Here is a 24,680-nt window from a genome sequence, read left to right as displayed (position 1 = left end):
GGCATTAGGAAGCAGTTAGACTCAGATCAGCAAATACAAGTTTTTCAAAATTCATATTTCCACTGGAAAGCTTGAAATTTGTCACTGGGAACAAAAGCTGAGAATCATTTTCCTTGGAGTTACAGGGTTCCTTTGTACACTTTCCCCCAAGACAGTGATAGTTGTATAAACAAATTGGAATAACCATAGCTTGTCAGTTGTTCATTAAGGAAAAGCGGTGCTTCTTGAATAATGTGGCAAGTTCAGCTCATGCATTGCATCATCCTTGATACAATCCTTATTATCATATTTTTAGCTTTAAGACCCTTGCTGGTGGGTGGGGTCAGTAAGATCAACAATATTTTCGCAATAATACTGAATTATTTGTTTACTTTTTGTTGTATTGATAGCTTGGCATAAGCAGTAGTGAGGTGAATGAGCTGACTGGCCCCTTAGCAGGAGTCAAGGCAAGGTCTTCATGCTGGATGGGTAGCCCCAGTTTATCACCAAAGAAAAAAATACAATTGAACTTAGGAGTGTCCTTGATGGAACAGTAGCAATCATATATTTTATTAAATCTTGGCCCTAGAATATGCATGTTTTCCTATTTTAAGTGAGGAAATCGAAAGCACACAGAAAACTTTCTTATTTTAAATATTTATAGCTGACCATCTTTTGCTTTGTACTCTTATATTGCTTTAATGTTGAGAAAACTTTAATTCCTCAACATACTTGATAAATATTGTATGCATTTTATTATGTGTTTTGAAAAAATACTTAACTTTTCAATCACTTAAAGTTTCATTTGCCTTGTTGTATTAAGGAAAATCTAACATTTCCCCTCAAATTTTAAGTTATCTCAACATCACTGTCTTAGAATGCTTTATTTTACATTTCAACATATAACTTGAAGAACCACAAATCTGGAATAAATTCAGAATTAGTAAATAAAATATTTCTTTTAGGTGACCTGAAATTCTGAACAGAAAGAAACATTTTAAAAAAGTCTCTTTTTAAGTAACATGGAAACTTACAATACCATATGTAAAATAGTTAGCCAATAGGAATCTGCTGTATGACTCAGGGAACTCAAAGAGGGGCTCTGTGACAATCTGGAGGGGTGAGATGGGGAGGGAGATGGGAGGTAGGTTCAGGAGGGAGGGGACATGGGTGTACCTATGGCTGATTCTTGTTGATGCTTAACAGAAAACAACAACATTCTTTAAAGCAATTATCCTTCAATTAAAAAATAAATAAAATGGCAAAAAATCCTTTAATTAAACTCCTAAATTCAAGACAAAATTTCATTGTTATAGCATAGTTTATATTTGTCCAATTTTATTTAACCATCTAAATCTCAAGTGATATTTTTATTATAATATTTATGGAAAATATTAAATATGGTATAAAATAGATTTACAGTATTTGACAGTATAGCCTGCATTTGAAAACAATATATAAAGAGAAGATAACTGAATTTGGAGTCAAATGCCTTCTTTAATACTTGGACTATGCCACTTAGAAGTTAAAAGCTCTGAAGCAGGGTGTTTTTTGTTTGTTTTTGCTTGTTTTTAGCTTTTCTGAACTTTAGGATCTTCCTTAACATGTAAAGTCAGGTCTAATTATTACCTACTCTGCTGATACGCTGTGAGGTTTGGATAGAGATCGTGCTGTTTGTAGTAGCTGCCCAATAACTGCTAGTGAAGGTAACCACCACGTGTAATGATGTCCATCTAGGATAGTTCATTCTGAGGTATGACTCACAAATGTGCATTCAGAAAAGAGACCTTTTTGCAGTTTGGGGATATTTATGAGGAATTTCTCCCCAAACTAGATTTTTTGTGAATAATAGTACACAACTTTGGTACATGTCTTCTACATTTTTTGATAGAACTAGTATAGTATGAACAATTTGCAAATTGTATTTTTGAGTAAAGGTATTTTCCTCTTCTGTATTAGTTTTGGGTTGGCCAAAAAATTCATTCCAGTTTTTCTATAAGGTGTTATGAAAAAACCCAATGAACTTTTTAACCAACTGCCAGTAATTTGCATATTGTCTATCAAAAATAATTTAAAATCATATCACATTGAAAATAAACTGATTTTTTCAAGTTAAACTATCAAAAAAGATTATGAAAATAAAATGAAAATTTGCTAGGAGAGGTGACATGAATATACATCTGTAATTAGACAACTTAATCTTGTTCTGACACACTTTTAAAAGAAATTTTTCACATATTTAATGAAAATAAGTATTTCCATGGAAGAGAAATAAACTCTTAAAATTATTTTCAATAGATACAGGGAGTAAAACTACATATAAACTTATAAGTTAAGTTATAAAAATTGTGTAGAGTTTTCTCAGGTCATATTGCATATGTAAAAAATAAATAAATCTCTTGTGGATTTAAAACTATTTAACAGGCATTTTATACATCTAAAAGGTCATGTCTTTTACGATTGACTTTGCTGATTTAAAGTAGAATGATAGTTTTTCAAATATACTGTTTATGTTGTATTGTTAGAAAATTAAATTTGATCTTGTCTAATAAGCAGTCTAGCAACTTTAAAAGATTTGCCACATTGATAAAAGATAGACAAATTAGAAGGCTGACTTCTGCATTTATTTTCTGAAAGCAAAGGGCACATAAGCTAAACATTTCAAATGCACGTTTTGTTCTGAAAGCATTAGATCTATTAGGACAGGCTGGGTGGAACTCTGCTCATCGAATGCCCCCATGATAAGTCATGAGTTTTAGGGCTAAGCCAAGCTGGCATGCAAAAGGGGTTGCTGTTGATCTTTTATACTAATTTTGGATTAATTGTGATCTACAGCACTGCGTAAACATGCCATTCTAGTGCTTTAGCTTCTCCACAGCTAAACATTAATCCTTCTTAATGCTCTAAGTCAACTTTTAGTCCTTAGAAGAATTTACCTTAATCTCTGGCTAGTAAGTTAACTGATTTACAAAACATAATCCATGAGCCCAGAATCTTAAGGATGTGTGAACAGGCAGTAACCTACCTTTACACAATTCACTGGACTGGATTCCTTGCAACACAAGCTGGTGAAGGAGATGATCTCCAACTGTACATTTTTAATAATGGTTATTTTGTTACATTTTAATATAACAGTTCAATAACTGAACTTAAGTTTATTTGATATTATTTGTGTGTGCATGCACATGTGCACACGTGTGTGTGTGTGATTGCCATTTGTGATCTTATACGTGTTTATTTTAGTAGGAGTCAATTACTTTTCTGTTGCTTTTTTTCTCCTTTTAGATTTTTGCAACTAATGTAGTCAGTCATCTGAATTAGTGACAGATGTCTTTTCATGCTTAGGTACCATTTTATTTTATTTCCTAATTATTTAAACATGTGCATTATGATCATGGAAAACTGCCCTACATACTACGTCTGGTTTTAGTCTTTCGAAGTGGAATTCGACCATCAGTATTAGTGATGACAACCTCAGATGGTTCTGTAATGTAGTTTGGTTTTAAAATCGTTCATGTTGCTTGATTTTTTAATTTGAAACCCACTTGACTGTTGGGGTCTTCAAGGGTATGTTCTTTCTTACTTCTAGCCAGCAAGGCACATTTATATCTGGTGGTCTGCTCTGTCCCACGGAACTCAGGCTTCTCTGATTTCTTACATACTCCCTCATCTACTAAGGTTTCTCTCAAATTACTAAAGTTAGATTTGTCAAGTCTCCCAGAGTTGATGGGTGACATCTTGTATAAAGTTTGTAAGTATAATTCTTCTTTACCAAACTCTTTAACTCCAGAGACATTTTCATCACAGAATTATAAATGCTCATATTTTCTCCCTCGAGCTTGCAGAGAGATTTGGGGTTTTCAGTCTTTGTCAGTGTAACCATTGGACCCCTGTAGCTTATTCACAGAAATGGCAAGCACAGCCTGGAAATGGAGGCAAACATGTAGCAGAAGTAGCCTTGTTACTTCTGTGGGGAGAACATGCATAGGGTATTTTGCATTCAGAGATTTGATCTTCTTCCTTAGTATAAGTTCAGTTCAGTTCGGTCGCTCAGTCGTGTCCTACTCTTTGTGACCCCATGAACTGCAGCACGCCAGGCCTCCCTGTCCATCACCAACTCCCGGAGTTCACTCAGACTCACATCCATAGAGTTGGTGATGCCATCCAGCCATCTCATCCTCTGTCGTCCCCTTCTCCTCCTGCCCCCAATCCCTCCCAGCATCAGAGTCTTTTCCAATGAGTCAGCTCTTCGCATCAGGTGGCCAAAGTATTGGAGTTTCAGCTTTAGCATCATTCCTTCCAAAGAACACCCAGGGCTGATCTCCTTTAGAATGGACTGGATGGATCTCCTTGCAGTCCAAGGGACTCTCAAGAGTCTTCTCCAACATCACAGTTCAAAAGCATCAATTCTTCAACGCTCAGCCTTCTTCACAGTCCAACTCTCACATCCATACATGACCACAGGAAAAACCATAGCCTTGACTAGATGGACCTTTGTTGGCAAAGTAATGTCTTTGCTTTTCAATATGCTATCTAGGTTGGTCATAACTTTTCTTCCAAGGAGTAAGCGTCTTTTAATTTCATGGCTGCAGTCACCATCTGCAGTGATTTTGGAGCCCAGAAAAATAAAGTCTGACACTGTTTCCACTGTTTCCCCATCTATTTCCCATGAAGTGATGGGACCAGATGCCATGATCTTCGTTTTCTGAATGTTGAGCTTTAAGCCAACTTTTTCACTCTCCTCTTTCACTTTCATCAAGAGGCTTTTGAGTTCCTCTTCACTTTCTGCCATAAGGGTGGTGTCATCTGCATATCTGAGGTTATTGAGATTTCTCCTGGCAATCTTGATTCCAGCTTGTGTTTCTTCCAGTCCAGCGTTTCTCATGATGTACTCTGTATATAAGTTAAATAAGCATGGTGACAATATACAGCCTTGATGTACTCCTTTTCCTATTTGGAACCAGTCTATTGTTCCATGTCCAGTTCTAACTGTTGCTTCCTGACCTGCATATAGGTTTCTCAAGAGGCAGGTCGGGTGGTCTGGTATTCCCATCTCTTTCAGAATTTTCTACAGTTTATTGTGATCCAGAGATCACTCTTTCTGACCATAAATATTTCTTCTGGATGATGCATAGCTGTGAAGATATTTGTGCATGGGTGGACACTCCCTTGCACACACTTGATTTGGTGTCAGCTGCTGGATGGACAAGGAAACCCTCATTGTGTGCCTCACCCAGATGAGGGAATACTGCAGAAAGCTGTCCTGGTGGGCTGAGCCCAGTGCTGGATGCTCATGATGCATCCTGCCCCAGTGCCGGTTGCTAAGTCGTGTCCAACCCTTTGCGACCCCATGGACTGCAGCATACCAGGCTTCCCCATCCTTTATCTCCCGGAGCTTGCTCAAACTCATGTCCATTGAGTCGGTGATGCCATCCAACCATCTCATCCTCTGTCACCTCTTTCTCCCCCTGCCCTCAATCTTTCCCGTCACTAGGGTCTTGTCCAATGAGTCGGCTCTTTGCCTCAGGTGGCCTCAATTCAGACTTTGGAAGAAGTACTTAGAGGGATTATTTTGTCATGAGGACTGCCTGATAGAAGGAGGAAGAGACCTATTAGGCAAAGATGAAATTCTGAGATCAGGGGCGTGCTGTTGTTGTTGAGTTGCTCAGTCATGTCCAACTCTTTTGCAACCCCATGGAGTATAGCCTGCCAGGATTGTAGCCTTCTATCCATGGGATTTCCCAAGCAAGAATACTGGAGTGGGTTGCCTTTTGCTTCTCCAGGGGATCTTCCTGACCCAGGAATTGAACCCACATCTCCTGTACTGGCAGGCATATTCTTTACCACTGAGCCATCAGAGAGCAGGAGGTAGGAGCTGCTAAAGGAAGTTAGTGAAGGATTGAACCACCCGGGTGTGAAGTGGCACTCTCTCTCCTGAGCAGTCCTCAAGGCAAGTGTGCAAGGATAGGGACAGGGGCATGTCGACTGCAAGCCCTCTTTGGGGAATAATTTAAAATTTTTGGTGCTTTTGCTTTAGATATAGGAATAGACTCCTAAATTGTGGTATTTCAACATCCTGCCTTTATTCTGCTGTGATTCTCTTCAGGTGGCCTCCACGCCTGGTATGCTGTGATACTTTATCCAGCCTTGCGTGAAGGTGATGAGAATAAAGATGCAGGGGAGTGGAGGGAGATGGGCATCCCTGCCCTAGCCTGTCAGAGCACTCTGTCAAGGGAAGCTGTGGCCATTCAGTTCCAGGGGGCTGTGAACAGTGGCAAGTGCATGTGGAAAAAGCCAGGCAGCACTGTGATATGAACGGGAGCTGCCAGTGGGAAGGCTCAGGAGTGAACATTCATGCACTACTAACTCTTATTTGCTGAGCATGTTTTATGTGCTCAGCCTGGTTTGAGGCACTTTGGATAAGCCAACAGGGAGCAAACAAAGGTTCCTGATCTTGTGGGGACTATATTCTAGCAGATGATGAGGGTGCGGACAGGAAGTAAACACAAGATGTGATAAATATATTATGTTAGAGGATGAGAAGTGTCATGGGACAAAAGAAGAAGAGAGCAGGATGAGGGAGATGGGGAGCCCTAGGGAGGACAGAGGATGACATCTCAAATAGCTTGTCCAAGGAGGTCTAGTTGAAATGGTCTTAACTTTGGGAAGAACTTGAAGCTGGTAAGAGAGTGGGTGATGAGCTTATTTGGAGGAAGAATGTTCTAGACAGAGGTAATAGCAAGTGGAAATATCCTAAGGAGGGTGTGTACCCAGGTTTTCCTGAGGAGCAGAAAGGAAGGCAGGGCTAAGGCGAGAGAGAGAGAGCACGGATGGAGTGGAAGGAGGGAGGTCCATGGTGACCTGGGATCTTGTCCTGGAGAACTTTTAGGCCTTTGCCATGACCTTTACTTTTATTCTGATCAAATTTCCAGCAAGTGACATGTCCTGACTAAACTTCCTGAGAGGACCTATGATTTCTTTGTTGAGAATTGACTGTCAAGAGGTAGAGGTTGGAGCAGGGAAAACACTGGGAACTCACGCACATTCCAGAGAAGAGCAGTGTATTTTTGCTAGATGAATTTCACTTTCTTTCAAAATGTGAACTTTTTTAAATTTAGGTTTTAGAGATGGTATAAAATGCTATTCTCAATTGTCTGAATTTAGTTTTTAAATGCTATGAAAAGTTTCGTTATAGTTTCCTTAACTAATGCTTATTTTTCTTTTTTCCCATTCCTGATTTACATATCATGAGCTAAAGTGCATATTTCATTTGAAATTCTACTCCTGAATTCTACAGATAAGTAGTTCCTATAGGGAGATCAAACCAGTAAATCCTAAAGCACATCAACCCTGAATATTCATTGGAAGGACTGATGCTGAAGCTCCAAAACTTTTGGCCACCTGATGTGAAGAGTCGACTCATTGGAAAAGACCCTGATGCTGGGAAAGATTGATGGTAAGAGGAGAAGAGGGTGACAGAGGATGAGATGGTTGGATGGCATCACTGACTCAATGGACATGAGTGTGAGCAAACTCTGGGAGATAGTTAAGGACGGGGAAGCCTGGTGTGCTGAAGTCCATGGGATCACAGAGTCAGACATGACTTAGTGACTGAACAACAAATAATCTTTTGTATTAGTGGCTCGTAATGCCAAGAGAAAAGCTAGCATTTACTGGCAGTTTCTGACAGTAGGACTAGTGTCGTAAAAAGCAGTGAAATGAGGTGGGAGCTGGGGAGTGGAGCGAACAAGAGGAATATAAATATTATTGCAGTGAAGATCGGATAATAAAGTATGAAAAGTCTGAAGGTAACAATGAATACAGGTGTGCCTTGCTTTAAGAAAAAAGATACATAGAAATTCACATGTCCAAGGCAGAATATCTAATTTGACACACACAGATCAGATTGTTAAACCTTCCAGCTTTACAGGTGAGGAAATAGGTGTCTGGGAGAGCCACGTGGGATAGTTCTGCCTACAGTGCAGATTTCTTATGTCCTGGTGTGTTCCCTGCTGTGCTCTCCCCCTGCTAGTCAATTAAAGAGGGGTGATTATGGTGTTGTAAAACTGTTACTCTTTGAACAGACAGTTCCCCTAGTGATTTTAAATATTTTACAGACCATTAACTAAGCATTAGAAAGACCGGTGGCTCTAGGAACGTCTATCCAGCTCTTGAAAATATCAATGAATTAGAAAGAAATAAGAATTTTTGAAATTAGTATTTTAGTCAATAAGAAAATATGATTTTATTAAATATCAATTAATGTGTAACTGGTAAGATCCCCTGGAGAAGGAAATGGCAACCCACACCAGCATTCTTGCTGGGAAAATCCCATGGACAGAGAAGCCTGGAAAGTTACAGTCCATGGGGTCACAAAGAGTCAGACATGACTTGGTGACTAAACAACAACAATAGCCCTCAGGTTAAGTATTTCTCTGTGGGCTTACAAACACTGGCACTCACATATACTACAAAGAAGATGGAGCCAGGTGGAGACAAAGGACCCATCTCTGTGTTCTGTCTGCCCAGCACAGAGTCCTTGATAAAGATGGCAATACTACAAACATATTACATGTTATATACATCTTGCTCAGGATTTTCTTAACTATTCAAAAACTGAAATAATTTGGGGCTATTTTTTCAAACCTTGTAGTCACACAAAACATTCTTTGGTAACTAGACAATTCAAAAGGAAATGTCACTTTTTAATGAGTGCAACCATATATACAAAAATCCTCAAATATATACCTACACATATATTTATTTGGGCTCAGTTGGTAAAGAATCTGCCTGCAATGCAGGAGAACCTGGTTCGATTCCTGGGTCAGGAAGATGCACTAGAGACGGGATAGGCTATCCACTCCAGTATTCTTGGGCTTCCCTGGTGGCTCAGCTGGTAAAGAATCCACCTGCAATGAGGGACACCTGGGTTCAATCCCTGAGTAGGGACGATCCCCTGGAGAAGGGACCAGCTACTCACTCCTGTATTCTGGCCTGGAGAATTTCATGGAGTGTATAGGCCATGGGGTTGCAAAGAGTCGGACACGACTGAGTGACTTTCACTTCACTTTATATTTATTTATTCTCACTAATGGTCTTCCCATTCCAAATGTCTGAGATGGGAAAAAGGGGGTGGGGAACAGAACAGTAAAAATGGAAATAGGAAGTTCTACTATTTTTCAACAATATCCTTCTCCATTTTGTGCGTTTGTACTTCTGCAAACTGCTATATGTTTGGATATAGAGAAGCAGTATGGCATAGTGTTTAGCAATATAGGCTCTTCAAAGCTATAACTGAGTTAAGTCTGGGTTTGGTGACATGGAGCTTAGCACAAGCAGCTCCATTTTGGGCCTGTTGTTTTTAACAGTATTCAACATGGCTGGAATATACACTTAAACGGTCAGAGTGGTTTATTTTGTTATATATATTTTGCCACAATAAAAAAAAATGGAAATTGAAAAAAAAAATATACGCTCTTGAGTCTGACACTTATCCTTAGACTCCAGTTCAGCCACCTCTTCTTAGTGGGTACACAGGAACTCATTTAGCATCTCTGCAAAATGAATGTGACAACAGAACCTACTTACTTCATAAGGCTGTTGTGAGTACATTAACACTTAGAACTTGTACACATAGTAAACTTTTATTAGAAGTGTTAAAATCATGGCTATATCTCTTTCCACTGTAATTGCATTTTAGTTCAGGTGGGTAAGCTAAAGTGCAAAATAACCCTTAAGTATGTTGTTCTGCTCTTTGACAATGAGCTTGCTGCTGCTGCTGCTAAGTCGATTCAGTCGTGTCCGACTCTGTGCGACCCAAGAGATGGCAGCCCACCAGGCTCCACCGTCCCTGGGATTCTCCAGGCAAAAACACTGGAGTGGGTTGCCATTTCCTTCTCCAGACAATGAGCTTACAGTCGTAAATAACCATTGTCATCAAATATTATGCATAATACATATAAGGAATGCATAAAAGGAAAATTCTGAAATGTAATAGATGAATTGGAACAGAATTTATACTGGTTAATTATAAAACTTCTCCCATCCCATTGCATTTTTTTTTGTTTGTTTCTTTTTGTGTGTGTGTGTGTGTTTGTGTTTATTTCTTCTTTTTTTTTTTTTCCCCATTGCATTTTGATATTTTTGTCTAAAAGCAAAGAGCTGGCTCGAATGAGTAGAAATGATAAGGCAGAGAGCAACCAAAACTTATTAAATAATACACATTTGAAAGAACTGTTTAAAAGTGTGTACACTTTTATAAAAGAATTTACAGTCACTGATTTCAATTATAGGACCACAAAATTTTAAAGCTGACACTGGGGAGCTAGGGAGCAAATTTCAATCCATAACTATAAAGATACAGAAGCAAATGTGCGGGGTGGTCTACCACTTGTTTCGGTTGTGAGGCAGCCCTTGTTCACCTCTCCTGGGCTTTCCTTCCACTGGGAGGCGAATTCGGGCTGAGTCACTTCAGTCGTGTCTGACTCTGCTGCAGCCTGCCAGGCTCCTCTATCCATGGGGTTTCTCCAGGGAAGATTACTGAAATGGATTGCTGAACCTTCCTCTCGGGGATCTTCCCAATGCAAGGATTGAACCGGCATCTCTTATGTCTCCTGCATTGGTGGGCAGGTTCTTTACTACTAGAGCTACCTGGAAAGCCAGTTGCTCTATAATGTTGGGTTAGTTTCTACTGTTCAGCATAGTGAATCAGTCATATGTATACACATATCCTCTTTTTTGGATTTACTTCCCATCTAGGTCACCACAGGGGCTTCCTTGGCTTGGGAAGATTCCCTGGAGGAGGGCATGGCAACCCACTCCAGTATTCTTGTCTGGAGAATCCCATGGAAAAAGGAGCCCGGTGGGCTACAGTCCACAGGGTCACAAAGGGTCAGACACGCCTGAAGCAACTTAGCATACCCGTAGCAAGCCACCAGAGAGCCCTGAGTAGAGTTCCCTGTGCTACACAGCAGGTGCTCATGAGTTCTCTATTTTATACAGAGTGTCAATAGTGGATATGTGGCAGGGGGCGTGATGACTTGGTGCATCTCTTCTGGTTTTGCTCTACCCACCCACCTGAGGGGGTAGGTACTGCGTTAGTTTCCTTGGTGGTTTAGAACAGATTATTATTCTTTCACCGTTCTGGAGGCCAGACTTCTGAAGTCAAGGTGGCAACAGCCTTGCCACCTTGGCAACAGCCTCCAAATGTGGGGAAGACATTTCCTTGCTGCTTCCAGCTTCCGGAGGCTCTAGGCACGCTTTGATCTCAGGACTCTGGGCTTTGCCTCCATCTTCACATAGCCTTCTCCTCTTCTGTAACAGGACCTTTACCATTGGAATGAGGTTTTTTTTCTCACATCCCTCCCCCTTATCATCTCCAGATCCTTGACTTAATCACATCTGCAAGTACTCCTTTCCCAAATAAAGTCACATTCGTAGGTTTGGGGGTTTAGGATATGGACGTATATATTTTTAGAGGGGGCGCCATCCTACCCACTACCTGTATGCTTTCTGTCTTCTAAGTTCCTCAGTCATGTATTTGCTGGTGGTTCTATCACTGTATGATATAGGTAGCCTGTATTTTCAGTCTCTTAATAGCAGTGTCTTCACTACTTTTATAGCCTTTATGAGGTTTCATTTTTAGGCTTTTTAAAAATGGTAGCACCCCATTTCCAATGCACATTTCTGTGTCATTACTTAACCTGCTTATTTCTATATCTTCTGTATTCCAAAATTTAATGATTTAAGACAATAACCATTTTATTTGCTTAAAAATTTAAGACTAACAAATTGTTGTTGTTTCAGCTGGACAGTTCCTCTGTTGGTCTTGCTGAACTCCTTCATGTCGTTACAATCAGAGGGTGGATAGGCTGGACTGAATGGTCGAAAGCGGCCTCAGTCACATACCTGGGGCTTGATGGTGCCTGCTAAGGCTCCCTCTCTCCACTTGGTCTCTCATCCTCAAATAGGCTAGTCTGAGAGCAGGCAGATCCAGCTACCAATCCCAGGTAAGGATTTCCAATGCATGGGATGGCAAAGATCATCACAACGCTAACCACCAGCAGGAGGGGCTCATGGTCCTCTGTCCACTGCTTCTTGTAAGGGGTTCTGACTCCCAGGAATGATTGAACGTACAATGCACTAGTTGCTTTGCAGGCAACTGCAGCATGTATCCGGCTCTCACGGTCAGAAGGTCCCTCCTGATAACCCAGCAGAGCGGTGGGTTGTACCATTTATCTCTCACTGTGAGACCCTGCTTGCTTCCAGCTGGGTGGGCTGGAGGACAGGTGTTCTGATGGGGTTGACCAGGTGCCATATTAGGCACATGCTTAAGCAGTAAGACATTCACTGCATACCCAGGGGGAAAGCTTCTGCTAATGAGGAGGAAGAATCTGAGGCCAAGGAAAGACCCAGCTTCCATAAAGAGGAATGTTCCAGGTCCAGGGTGCCCACTGGACTGTCCTGAAGAGAGGTGACAGGTCGCTCAGTGACTGCTTCTGAGTACTAGTCTGGGTTTCACTGCATGGTGGCAATGCTGAAAGAGGGCAAGAATGGAAATGCAATGCAAATTGAAGTCTAGGTTCAGAATGTATTCTATTCTACTGGTCAACATTCTATTAACAAAAGCCAGTTCCAGACTCATTGGGTGGGAAAGTGGGGAACCTCTTCCGCTCTCTCCTTTTGGAATCTTCCTGGGCACAGAAAGCACTGTGCTCTCCTGCTCAATGCTGCAGGCTGGGGTTGCCATCTCCCCTCAGAGAGGCTTGTAGGTGTCCAGCTGGCTATCAGTAAGTGGTAAACTGTTCTATTCAAAGGTTTAGACCTAGGGAGCCTATTTGTCTGCAAGTATATGTCGCGTTCTCTAACATCAACCTTGTAAGTAATGAGAGTGGTATTTTGCCCTCCTTTTGCTTCAAGTCTATAACTCTTTTTTAATCAGTCTAGAGCTCATGTAGAATATAGGGACATTACTTGGTGCTGCTGCTAAGTCACTTCAGTCATGCCCGACTCTGTGCGACCCCACGGACAGCAGCCCACCAGGCTCCCGGTCCCTGGGATTCTCCAGGCAAGAACACTGGAGTAGGTTGCTGTTTCCTTCTCCAATGCATGAAAGTGAAAAGTGAAAGTGAAATCACTCAGTCATGTCTGACTCTTTGTGACCCCATGGACTGCAGCCTTCCAGGTTCCTCCATCCATGGGATTTTCCAGGCAAGAGTACTGGAGTGGGGTGCCATTGCCTTCTCTGAGGGACATTACTTACTGCACTTTAAATAACTCAGTGATTATACAAACAGTAAACGGCCAAGCAAGTCCTCGGACTCAGGTCTCTTGACTTGTAGCCCAGTGTGGTTTTTCTTCTGTACTGCCCTGGAGAGGTAATATCCTGAATGTACGCAAAAATCAAACACTCTCTGATTTAGACCTAAAATTCTAGGAAATCCAGAGATTCTTCTGGGAAATTTAAATAATTCATATAATGAATTAAGCTGCTTCATGAGTGGAACGTTCGTAATGCAATTATATGTAACATATACTGCACCTACTATAACTACAATACCTTTGGATAGGCATGTAGATATGAAAAATATGTAGAAAGTTTAAGTACTCTCACTTGACAAATGAAGCATGACAGAGTAGAGTAATAAGGTTGGTAAACCTCGAAGTGATGTCCATGTTTCATGTTACTCCATGTAGGATATTAGCAACAGGCATTCATGTTATTTATTGCTGTCATTATACATTTTTTTTCACCCATGGCAACTTTTCAGAAACCATATTATTAGTTCAGATGAGGAAAGATATTATTTCAGGTTTTGGTCTAAAGCATCTTAGTGGTATTTTTATTATACAGAGGACCACATACTGTTTTAGACCATGTCTTGCAATTTCTGTACTTATTGAGTTTGCAATTAATACTCATGTATTCTTTTAACTTCAGATATATTTGTAATATTGTTATATACTAAAAGATGGATAATTCTGTTTTAGATTTTGGTTTTCAAATGAATTACACCTTTAAGAATTAGAAGAAATGTATCCTGTTCCAAGGTTTGAAGTCAGTGATGGACCATGTAACCTGTGACCATGTGTCTTTGTTTTTCTTTGTATCTCATTTAGACATTAGGCCTCACAAGTCTAGCTGGTTTAAAGCAAATCCACAGGACATGAGAGAGCATGAATAAAAGAGTAATTATATCAGGACAGCAATTCTATTCCTCTCTTTTGTTTTTGCTCTTGTTAAAATGATTTCTGTACGGAAAATCTTCGAAGAAAAGGAATCCTTTTCAATACAAGAATTTTAAGGATTTGTGTATTTACATACACACACGCATGCACAGACTTGCTTGATATTGGGTGAATTTTTAAATATTTAGTTCAAGCTGCTCACTTTGGTATAAAATGCTATTCTTGAGGTCATGAGGTCAAATTCCAGGTGGTCAAGAGAATTTTGCATGGAAAAGGACTTGGTGCCAAAGCAATGGATTGCCTTCTTAATCTCAATCCATCATGCAGCATTTTTATTATTATGCATGTAAAGTCAAGTGGGTTGACAGATTCATGCAAACATGTTAGTGGAACTAGCGTGACCACTCAGTAAAATACAAAATTGCTGAATTACCAGCAGTCTATCTGCATGTAAGCAGCGTATACATTTAAGATGATTTTCATGCCTACTCTGGTGAAGCAAGATTGAAACTGAAAAATAATGTCACTTTTGTGAGTACTCACTAAGGTGTTGGTTTGGGGATTTTATTCTGAGAAGAAAGACTTTGAGTTGAAATATCTGTACTAAAAAGGGGCAAAAGGAGCCGTAGAAGCCAAACTTTTAATAATATCACCTGCCTTCTAAAGAATCCTTCTATTCTTTCTTGAATTTCTTATTTCATCTCCTCTATTGTGTAGCAAGAATTATAACTGATATATTTATAACATGGAACTCAAAGCTGTTATAAAAATTCATATAGACTTAAAGTTTTAAGACTCCTGAAAACCTTCCTTTATGTATTAATGAAATAAATTAGTTCATTGCTTGGGAGGTCAGGGAAGCAAATACTAAAGAGCAGTGAATTGCTGAGCCAAACCACATGCAAATAAGTAAATATAATTAAAATATTCTGGCTTCTGAAATCAGCTCTTTAAAAAAGTTTCCTCAGAACTGTTACGGAGAAGGCAATGGCACCCCTCTCCAGTACTCTTGCCTGGAAAATCCCATGGATGGAGGCGCCTGGAAGGCTGTCGTCCATGGGGTCGCTGAGAGACTGAGCAACTTCACTTTCACTTTTCACTTTCATGCATTGGAGAAGGAAATGGCAGCCCACTCCAGTGTTCTTGCCTGGAGAATCCCAGGGACGGGGGAGCCTGGTGGGCTGCCGTCTATGGGGTCGCACAGAGTTGGACACGACTGAAGCGACTTAGCAGCAGCAGCAGCAGCAGCAGAACTGTTAAGATCAGATGAACTCCTTTAGTGAGTTCTTTAAGTTTATTCACCCGGTAAATCTCACTCACTAAACAGATTCTGAGGAAAGATGTGTTAAGCACAGGCTTGTGCTGTTGATTCACACGTTACTGAATACGTTTTCCACAACAGACTAGAACTTGTTAGGTAGGAGGAGAAAAGTGCCACTTAAATTTTTGCTACTTTGACAGTTCATCAGGTAAATGTTCTCTTTCAAGTTGATTTCAAGTTGATGTTACGTCTGTACTATCAAATTGGGATTAAACATCAAGTTCAGCGTTTGAGATCGTCCCTTACAACCGGAATGCTCTGTAGTCCTGGCTCCCTCACTGCTCAGGGCAAACGTTTGCAGCTTATGAAATGCCCATACTAAATATCAGTAAGCCTGTGAGAATTCTGAACTAATTGAATCTTTACAAATTGAGGCTAAAATTTATTTTAGAAATTAAAAAAAGAAAAATCCGAGAGTGAGAGCCTTCCCCTCAAGCATGCCAAAGACATTAAGCTTGCAAAGGCATTTCCCTAGGAAGGAGATTGATTTTTTTGTTCTTGTTCAATGCTGATCCATGAGAAAGCTTATACTGTCATTGCATAAAACTTCATGAGGAAGGGAAATTGAAAATAAATGTAATATTGTTGGTTGGGCTGACAACCACAATATTACTTACACTTTAGAATTTGGAAACTTGAAGCATATTGAGGTTAAATAAATTATTCTCAGGTAACAATAAAGAAAGATAATAAATCAACATAAGGACTCTTAAGATTTTGGCTTTACTCGTATGCTCGGGGGCACTGATCTATACTACCCTTGTGTAATTTATTCCTTTCTTCCATATTTTTTCAGTCATCATAAATTTTGCTTTATGTTTGACCCCAGAATTTTTATTGTAAACTGAAAGTGTATATGAGCACGTTTGTAATTTAGAGAGACAGAGCTTCTTTACAGGGATTTTCCTCAAAAGAGGGCTTGGTGCACTGACAGGGATCAGAACCTCTGGTAATCTTCAGACGCATCTCTTCCTCTGGTGGCAAAATATTTTTCCTATCTAAAGAATCTCAGATGCTATTTAGGGCAAAATGAAATCGGATAGCTATATATATTTATACTTTTCTGTAGATTATGTTTGACCCTCTTAATATTGTATCTATGACAATATTTACTGATTTCTCTTCAGCAAAGTGAGGAGAATTTAAATTTTAAATATGACATATGTTCAAATTTTTCAAATAAATGCTAGATAGCAGGGGGTCATCTGCTCTGATAAGAGATGTGTCTGGTGATTATTAGTGCCAGACACTGATGCTAAATGGTGAATGCATCTCAGGAGCAAACAGCTTTAATGGCACGATCTCTGTGTCTTTAATAGTTTTCAATAAAAACTTTATTTTGATGTATAGGGAAGCTAGGGTTGAAATAATTGAATGACTTTGTAGTGGTATGCAGCAATTTGGAATTAGATGTGAGATCTACTAAATATAACAGGAATTCCTAAATCTATAAATGCTATTTTAATATTTGAATACTAGTATTTTCATAGATGAGCTATGCATATAAAAAGCATAGATACCTCCATGGACAATGTATTTGTTAAAGGTCCCATATCTAAGAGTCATTGAATAAATAATTTAATTTGGGAAAAATAGATCACTTAAATTTTTTAGCAGTTGCCAGTGGTAAATTTCAAGTTCTGCGGCAAATTCTGTAAATCATTCTGCCCAAATAAAGCCTACTTAAATGTTATACTTCTTGTTAATGTTTTAAAGAATTACTGGCATAAGCAAAAACTGTGCTTTATTTAAGCCTTAAAATTCATCATCATTTGACCCATATTACCCTGAGTTTGTAGCCTATAAACAGACTAAAACCAAAAAAGACATACAGTTATTCTGGGAATGAACATGGTGTAAAAGCTGTAGGAGTTTACTGGAAGGACCTAGAAGTCTTAGAGTCCAGATCTGGTTCTTGTACTGATTTGACATCTTCTCTTGGATGTTTCAAAGACACCTCAAAATCGGCATGTGTGAGACTGAACTCATGATCTTCTCTCAGACCCGGTCATCTTTCAGTGTTTCCTATCTCAGCAACAGCACAGCATCCACCCACGGCCGTAGCTCAGAAACCTAAAAGTTGTCCTTTACACACCCATCTTTTTAATCCCACCCCATTCAATCCATCACTTGGTCCTGTGGATTTTACCCCTGTAATATCTCAAATCTGCCAGTTTATCTCCATCTCTGCTGCCTCCACCCTAGTCCGGGATGCCATTGTCTCTTGCCTGGACTCATGTCTTCTAATTGGCCTGTGAGTAATCACTCTGTGTGCACACTGCAGCAAAGTGATGTGTTCAAAATGTAAATCTCCCTCTACTTCCCTGCATGAAACTTTTTGCTAATCTTCAGATTAATGGAGGGTGGGGAGGGATCTTAATCAGACCTGGAAGACACCACATGCAGTCTGCTGCTGACCCCGTGAAACCCCAGTTTCACGTTGCCGGCACATTCTCCTTTCTCAGTGGAGGCCAAATGAGTTCACCTTTCTTTTGGTCGCTCATACTTGCTGCCACAGGACTTTTGCACCGGCTTCTCCCCTGCTTCTTTCTCTTTTTTCGCCTTGTGAATTCTCTCTCAGTTTTTAGGTCTCAGCTTGCATCAGTTCCTCAGGGATATCATCCCTGACACCATTAAGTTAAATTTCCTACTTTGAGGCTTTCATTGCCCTTTATGAGGCACTTGTTGGTAGCATTCTGAAATACGCTGGAGTGGTTAATTATTAGAGTAATACCTGTTACTTCTCACTTCCTTCCCTACTAGAGGCTACTCATTTTATGAGATTGGAAACAGAATCTATGTTTCTTTATCAGTATGTTTTTAGTACTTGGTAATATACTAGGTATAGAGTATTTGATAAATATTTATTGAATGAATAGATGATCCATCTATATCTTTGGAAAAGATATTGACTACATGTGCCATGGTATTCTTATCTGTAAAATGGAGGAAGATTTAATCTTTTTAATATTTTAAAAAAATCTTTCAGAGATTTTTTTTTTCTAGTTGTATCTAAAATACTGCTTATTTGAAACTAAGTATGTGAATTAGTTTGCAAAAACTGTTAGCACTCACTCATTGTACCAATGCATGACTATTGGGTAGAGAAAGGGTCCAGATAGAGAGAAAAAGAGAAAGGAGACGAGAAGAGAGAGAAGATGAATACATGTACATATCTGGAAGGAAAGCAAAGAAGTCAGAGATGGGTAAAGTCGAAAGTGGATGAAAACAAGGAATGATCTTTTTCTTTACTCCACACATTAAAGAGAAAGAAAATTTTAACTCCATAGATCTAAGTACTTCCAATCTTGCTCCTCCCCCACAACACACACACACGTGCACACACGCACACACACTCACATGAAGGTAGCTCTCTGCTTGACTGAATTGGTGAGCTGAGCTAATGCAAGATTTGTGATCTGAACTCAGGATTCTTGACTCCTGGTCACTTGCACCCTGGCCTTTCCTTTCATCAAGTTAAAATCTCTGCACATCTTTTGTGTTTGGGGGTAATGAGTTTAACATATATTTGAGCTGTCATTTAAAAATTTGTGATCTATAAGGAAATTAAGGGAGAGGAAAAAAAAAGAGAGAGAGAGAAATCTGGATTGCATTTCCCTGACCCATAAGGGATTTTACTAAGAAAACAGACTTTAATGTAAACAACCTCTATATTCTTCATGCTGTCTTTTAAAATAACAATTTTGTAAATAACTTACTTTTCCTATAATGTATAAATTGGATTCCTAAGATCTCTGCATTGGAAGCCTTGTTTCAAGGTTCAGCCAAACGCAAAATCCTCCAAACTCTTGATATTCTTTTGCTCCCAACAGCTTTTCCAAAGGTAGACTAGGAAATGCACTTTCATTCTCCGCTTGGTGCTCTAACATTAGTTTGACTTTAATAGGCTGGGATGATTTCAGCTTATAAATCTTCAACTGGAGGATAAAGTTCAAGTAGATAAAATCAAACAGATGTTGGTGGGAGGATTTCTTCATGACCCATAAAAGTGCTATCATCAAAGCTGAGAATCATTTGTTTTGAATTATTACACTGTTATCAAAAGGACTGTAGCAGTCTGTTTGTTGAGGAATTGGATCTGTTTATCTGAAAACAGAACAAAGATGCCTTGCTAAGGCGTTCCTGGGAAAGTGTGGTTCAGATGATGGCTGACATGGTGGGGTGGCACGGAGGCGCTTTGATTGACATTTGTCAGCAAACATGGCAGTTGGAGCATGTCATTGTTGAAGCATTGTGAAGAGAACTTGGTCAAAGGCAGGGTTGTGGGGGGCGGGGGTGGGGGTAGACAGTGGGAGGGAAACCCTCTAAGTCAAACAAGAAAGCTCATTCCTAAGTGAAGAATTAGCTGTTGGTGGGGGAAAAGAAATAATTTACTAAATATTTAAATAAATGGTAAGTAAGTGGTACTGAAATGCTCCCCCAGGAACACTTTCCTGAAAGTGGTGTTAGCACACAGACCATCTCACCTTCATCCTATTTGTGTAGGAATAGTACATACTTGTGTGCAGAGGCAGTCCCATGCTTTATGACGTGACTCTTCAAAATGTCTCTACTCATTCTATTAATTTGGTCTGAGGACCAGGCATTTGTGTGTGTGTGTGTGTGTGTGTGTGTTGAATGCACTCTGAAGGAAATGCAGAAATTAAAAATATTAAAACATAACACAAAGAAACAATTTGCTTAAGCTTACAGGCAATCATGTTGCTACTGGGTGAAAACTATGTATCAGAGGTTTTTTTTTTTTTTTTTACAGTTAATACATTCAGTGGGGCTTCTCAGGTGGGGCAGTGGTAAAGAATCCTTCTGCTAATGCAGGAGATACAAGAAACCTGGGTTTGATCCTTGGATTGGGAACATCCCCTGGAGTAGGAAATGGCAACCTCACTCCAGTATTCTTGGCTGGAGAATCCCATGAACAGAATAGCCTGGTTGAGCTACAGTCCATACGGTGGCAAGGAGTTGGCTGTGACTGAGCACACACACACACACACATTCAGAATACCCCTCTTTAGTTATCAAAGTTGTGAGATATGTACAGAATTATACTAGTATTACAGTTGAACTGATTGCAGTTTTTCTACCTACTGATACTAACCACCCCCATCTCCCTCCAGCCCACCAACCCCTCTCCCCTTCAGCCCCACTTTGGATTCTTCAGACCCTCTATAACCTGGCCTCTCGCTAATGAACCTAACTTTTCTTACCTCCAGCACTTACAATGTGCTCTGCTCTTTCTTCATCTCTTGCTCTCATTGTTGTTATCAATGTCCAGTGACTTGTCTTCCCCTCTCACTTCTATGGTTCTCTGCTTGAAAATTCTTAAGTATTTTATTTTTTTTTGCTTCAAGAGCTCTTTTAAGACTTTAATAAAAGCAAAAATCATTTTCCAGAAAGCACAGTTACATTTAAAATTTTGCATGCAATCTTGGGACATCCAAAGACCTGATGTCATTTTTGGTCTCCATCCACACCCCGCAGGGCATGAGCCTCTGATAAATCCTTTAATGCCCAACAAAAGCCCTATTTCTCCATGAATCTAAGCTTTTGTAATTCATAGTGTGGGCTATTTTATACAACACTTAGTGAACGAGGCCTCAGGGTTGAAGAGGCTGGGTTCTAGCCCTGTTTTCTACTAGCTCTGTGACTCTAGGACCTAGCCTTTCAGGAATTTCCTGCCCCATAAATTAAAGGACTGATCTTCATTTCCTCTCAAAAGTTTATGACTCAGGGCTTGTTCTTATCGTCCTAACTAGATTGTAAGCTCTTTGTGGGAAAGAGCCGTATTTTACAAGTTCTCTCCGTGTTGTAGATTATCTATTTCATAAAAACATAAAGCTCACTTCCAGAAATTAACCAGCAAACATTTATCAGTTACATACTTGTAAGAAAATGAAGCAAGCCACAAACCATCTGGCTTTTTCTCTGATCTGAAATTTCTTTGTGTCTAATTCAGCAGCAAAGGCATTTTAACTTAAATGAAAAAGAAATCATGTGGCATCCCTTTTGTTTTATTTTATTACCCTTTACCCCCTTTCTCCACAAGTTTAGTCTACTTTGTCTCCAAGAAGTATTGTCTACAATACTCTATTAATGAGGAATCTTGGTTTTCTTTCCTAGAAAGTAGTTTTTTTTTTTTTTTTCCTTTTGGTGAATATGTCTGGCAGTTGTTTTAGTGGATATACAATCATGCTATATGGATATCATTTCACATCTGCCTCTGAATAAATCTTTTCTAAACCCATTTAATTGCAAACCTGCAATCCTTTCCCTCTATAATTTTCTCAAAGGACTAAGAAAAGCAAACACTATAAATGGGAGAGTATTACATGTGGGGAATCCTGCTGGGGTGGAAATGCAATGGGAAGCCTGTCTTGTCCTCAAGAGAATGCCTGTACACTCAACAACCCAGAAAGTGGCACCTTTCAGTGGAGAGCGCCTCCCTTACCTGACTGAGCTGCTGGTTTGGATGTGGTGGTGGTGACATGTCTACAGCTATTTTAACATTCTAGGATTTTCACAGTGAAAGTTACTAATCCTAACATTGCCCAGATCATTAGGTAGCATCCAAAGCTCTTTCTTTTTCTTCTTGCCCCAAAGACATCCTTCAAGAAAGGGAGCTCTGATATGAACCAGAAACTCTAAGAATGACCTTAATGACAGAGGGTTTCTACAGGAGAAACAAAAAAATTTAAATAGAATTGATAAAACTGGGGGAAGGGCTTATCTCTCTTTCCTTTTTGTTCTTTCTCCTTGGGGGCCGGTGGTTGGAATTTCTTCTCCATGGGGCTGGTATTTTGGATGGGGCATGGATGTGTCCCTCTTCCACCCAGATTTCCTCATCTCTCCCTTTAACATTCACACAGAAACACATCACACACACACACACACTTATGATTAGGTGAATCTCAAATAAAGAAAAATACGTAATTTGAAACTTAGCATATTGTCTTGATTTGGTTGAGTTCATCTTCCTTGTTTATTTCCTACTTAGCTCCCTACAGGACTAAAACGGGGGGGGGGGGTAATACTGGAGGAAAGGAAGCAAAGAGGCAGACTGTGGAAGCCTTGAGCTCAGAGAAGGCACACTTTTGATGGAACCAAGTTTACCAGCATTGAAATTAGCAGGAAGTATTGGGAAGATCCACTGGGGAATGGATAGGCTACCCACACCAGTATTCTTGGGCTCCCCTTGTGGCTCAGCTGGTAAAGAATCCACCTGCAATGCAGGAGACCTGGGTTCAATCTCTGGGTTGGGAGATCCCCTGGAGAAGGGAACAGCTACCCACTCCAGTATTCTGGCCTGGAGAATTCCATAGACTGTATAGTCCATGGGATCGCAAAGAGTTGGACATGACTGAGCAACTTTCACTTTCACTGAAACAAAATCTAAAATAGTAGAAAAAGAAAAACAGTGAGAAAGACAGAAAGAAGGAAGGAAGGAAACTGTTCATTTACCAGTGGTGTTCTCTATACAAATAATCTTTGAAAATCTAACACAATGGTCAGAAATAGACTTGTGAATGATTATTTTAATCTCTCTCCTCTTTGAAGACTGCTAGTGTTTAATTGAAAACAAAATGAAATGAAACAACAACTTAAAGAGCTTTGGCTATACTCAGGGCAAAGCTTGTTTTGTTTGGCCCACCCAGCACAAGTGGATTTTTTCTTTTGATTTTTTAATGGCTAATATTTAAAACTTGAGAAATTTCAGATTAAAATATCTAGTTTCGGGATTCAACTAAAAACGGGAATTTCTAGCAAATATGGATCCTAGTTCCACCAGGGTACAGTTATTTGGAACTCTTCTCCAGATGAATGTGCAGGGAGCAGATGCATTCTCTGGTTTGCAGAGACCCTGACCATTCCTTAGAGCTTTTTCCTAGCAATGCACTCACTGGGGATCACTATGCTAGTTGGTAAAGGAATAACTAAGAACTAAGTGTGAGTCATAACTTCAGATTTCAAGATTTACCTTTTTACTGAAAAGGAAAGTGAAAGCTGTAGCTAAATGGTTTGTCTAAAGTTGTGTGGGCATTTGAATATGCAAAGTTTTCTTAAATGTTTCCAGGTAAAGCCTGGTAATACATTTTCTTCAGTTATAAAAGTTCTGTAAAAAACGTTATGTAATAAAAATCATTACCTATCCTATTCCAAACACCTTCACTTTTATGAAGACATCACATCACCAAATAGTCACTTCCTACTTAGGGAAAATAAGAGTCTTTCTCTGTAATAATTATTTTCTAAGGGTTTAATCATTGCCACTGTTTTTCAGACTGCCTTTACAATCTATGGAAAGCCAAATCTGTAACATTTTAAAACCACTTGAATATGGACGCTTCTCAGTTTATGTGAAGGAAAGGATTAGGAGAAGAGTACTATTACTGGCTCCTTAGCATACAAAGGCTTTTACGCATCTCTGAGTAGTGTTAAATTTTTTAAGATGTTTTGGCATTTTTTAAATTTGGCAAAAATATACAGTTGCTTTTAATTATTTTTAGAGTATATTTGCTTCATCCATCTTACTTACCTACCTACCTACCAGCCACAGCTAGCAATTAAGTTCATTAATATTTATAGTTTGGGAAACCAAGTTCAATCTTCTTACTTTGGGTTCATTCTTTCACTTATAAATCAATAAACATGTGTGTGTATACAATCTGTATTTTATTTCAGACACTGTGCTAGATATTAAAGGAATAACTAAGTGTGAGTCATAATTTCAGATTTCAAGATTCACCATTTTGCTGAAAAGGAAAGTGAAAGCTATAGCTAATGGTTTGTCTAAGGTTGAGTCATTAATTAAGGTGGAGCAAAGACGTGAACATTAGTCCATTAGATTTGGAAATCCTTGTTTTTTCCATTATGCTGCATTCCTTTCCTAAGTATCAGTTAATCACAGGCAATCAGCTGTAAATAATCATGACTTATAAGATGTAACTGGCCCATTATTTCCAACTTCTCTCTAATTGTCCCAGTTCCTGGATGTGAACTCTGGCAGACTCTAAGGGTCACTTTTAAGTAAAAGAAAGTACAATGGTCACTTTAAATCACATGCTAAATCTCAATTCAAAAATCAGAATACCAGATGGAATATATGAAACAACATCTCCCCTCCTTCCCTCTCCCCATCCATCGCTCCTCTGTCTCGCCATCCTCTATCCTCCAGCAC

This window comes from Bos taurus, chromosome 6 (genome assembly GCF_002263795.3).
Source record: "Bos taurus isolate L1 Dominette 01449 registration number 42190680 breed Hereford chromosome 6, ARS-UCD2.0, whole genome shotgun sequence".
In the NCBI taxonomy this organism is placed as follows: domain Eukaryota; kingdom Metazoa; phylum Chordata; class Mammalia; order Artiodactyla; family Bovidae; genus Bos; species Bos taurus.
Note: the sequence above shows the minus strand (reverse complement) of the source record.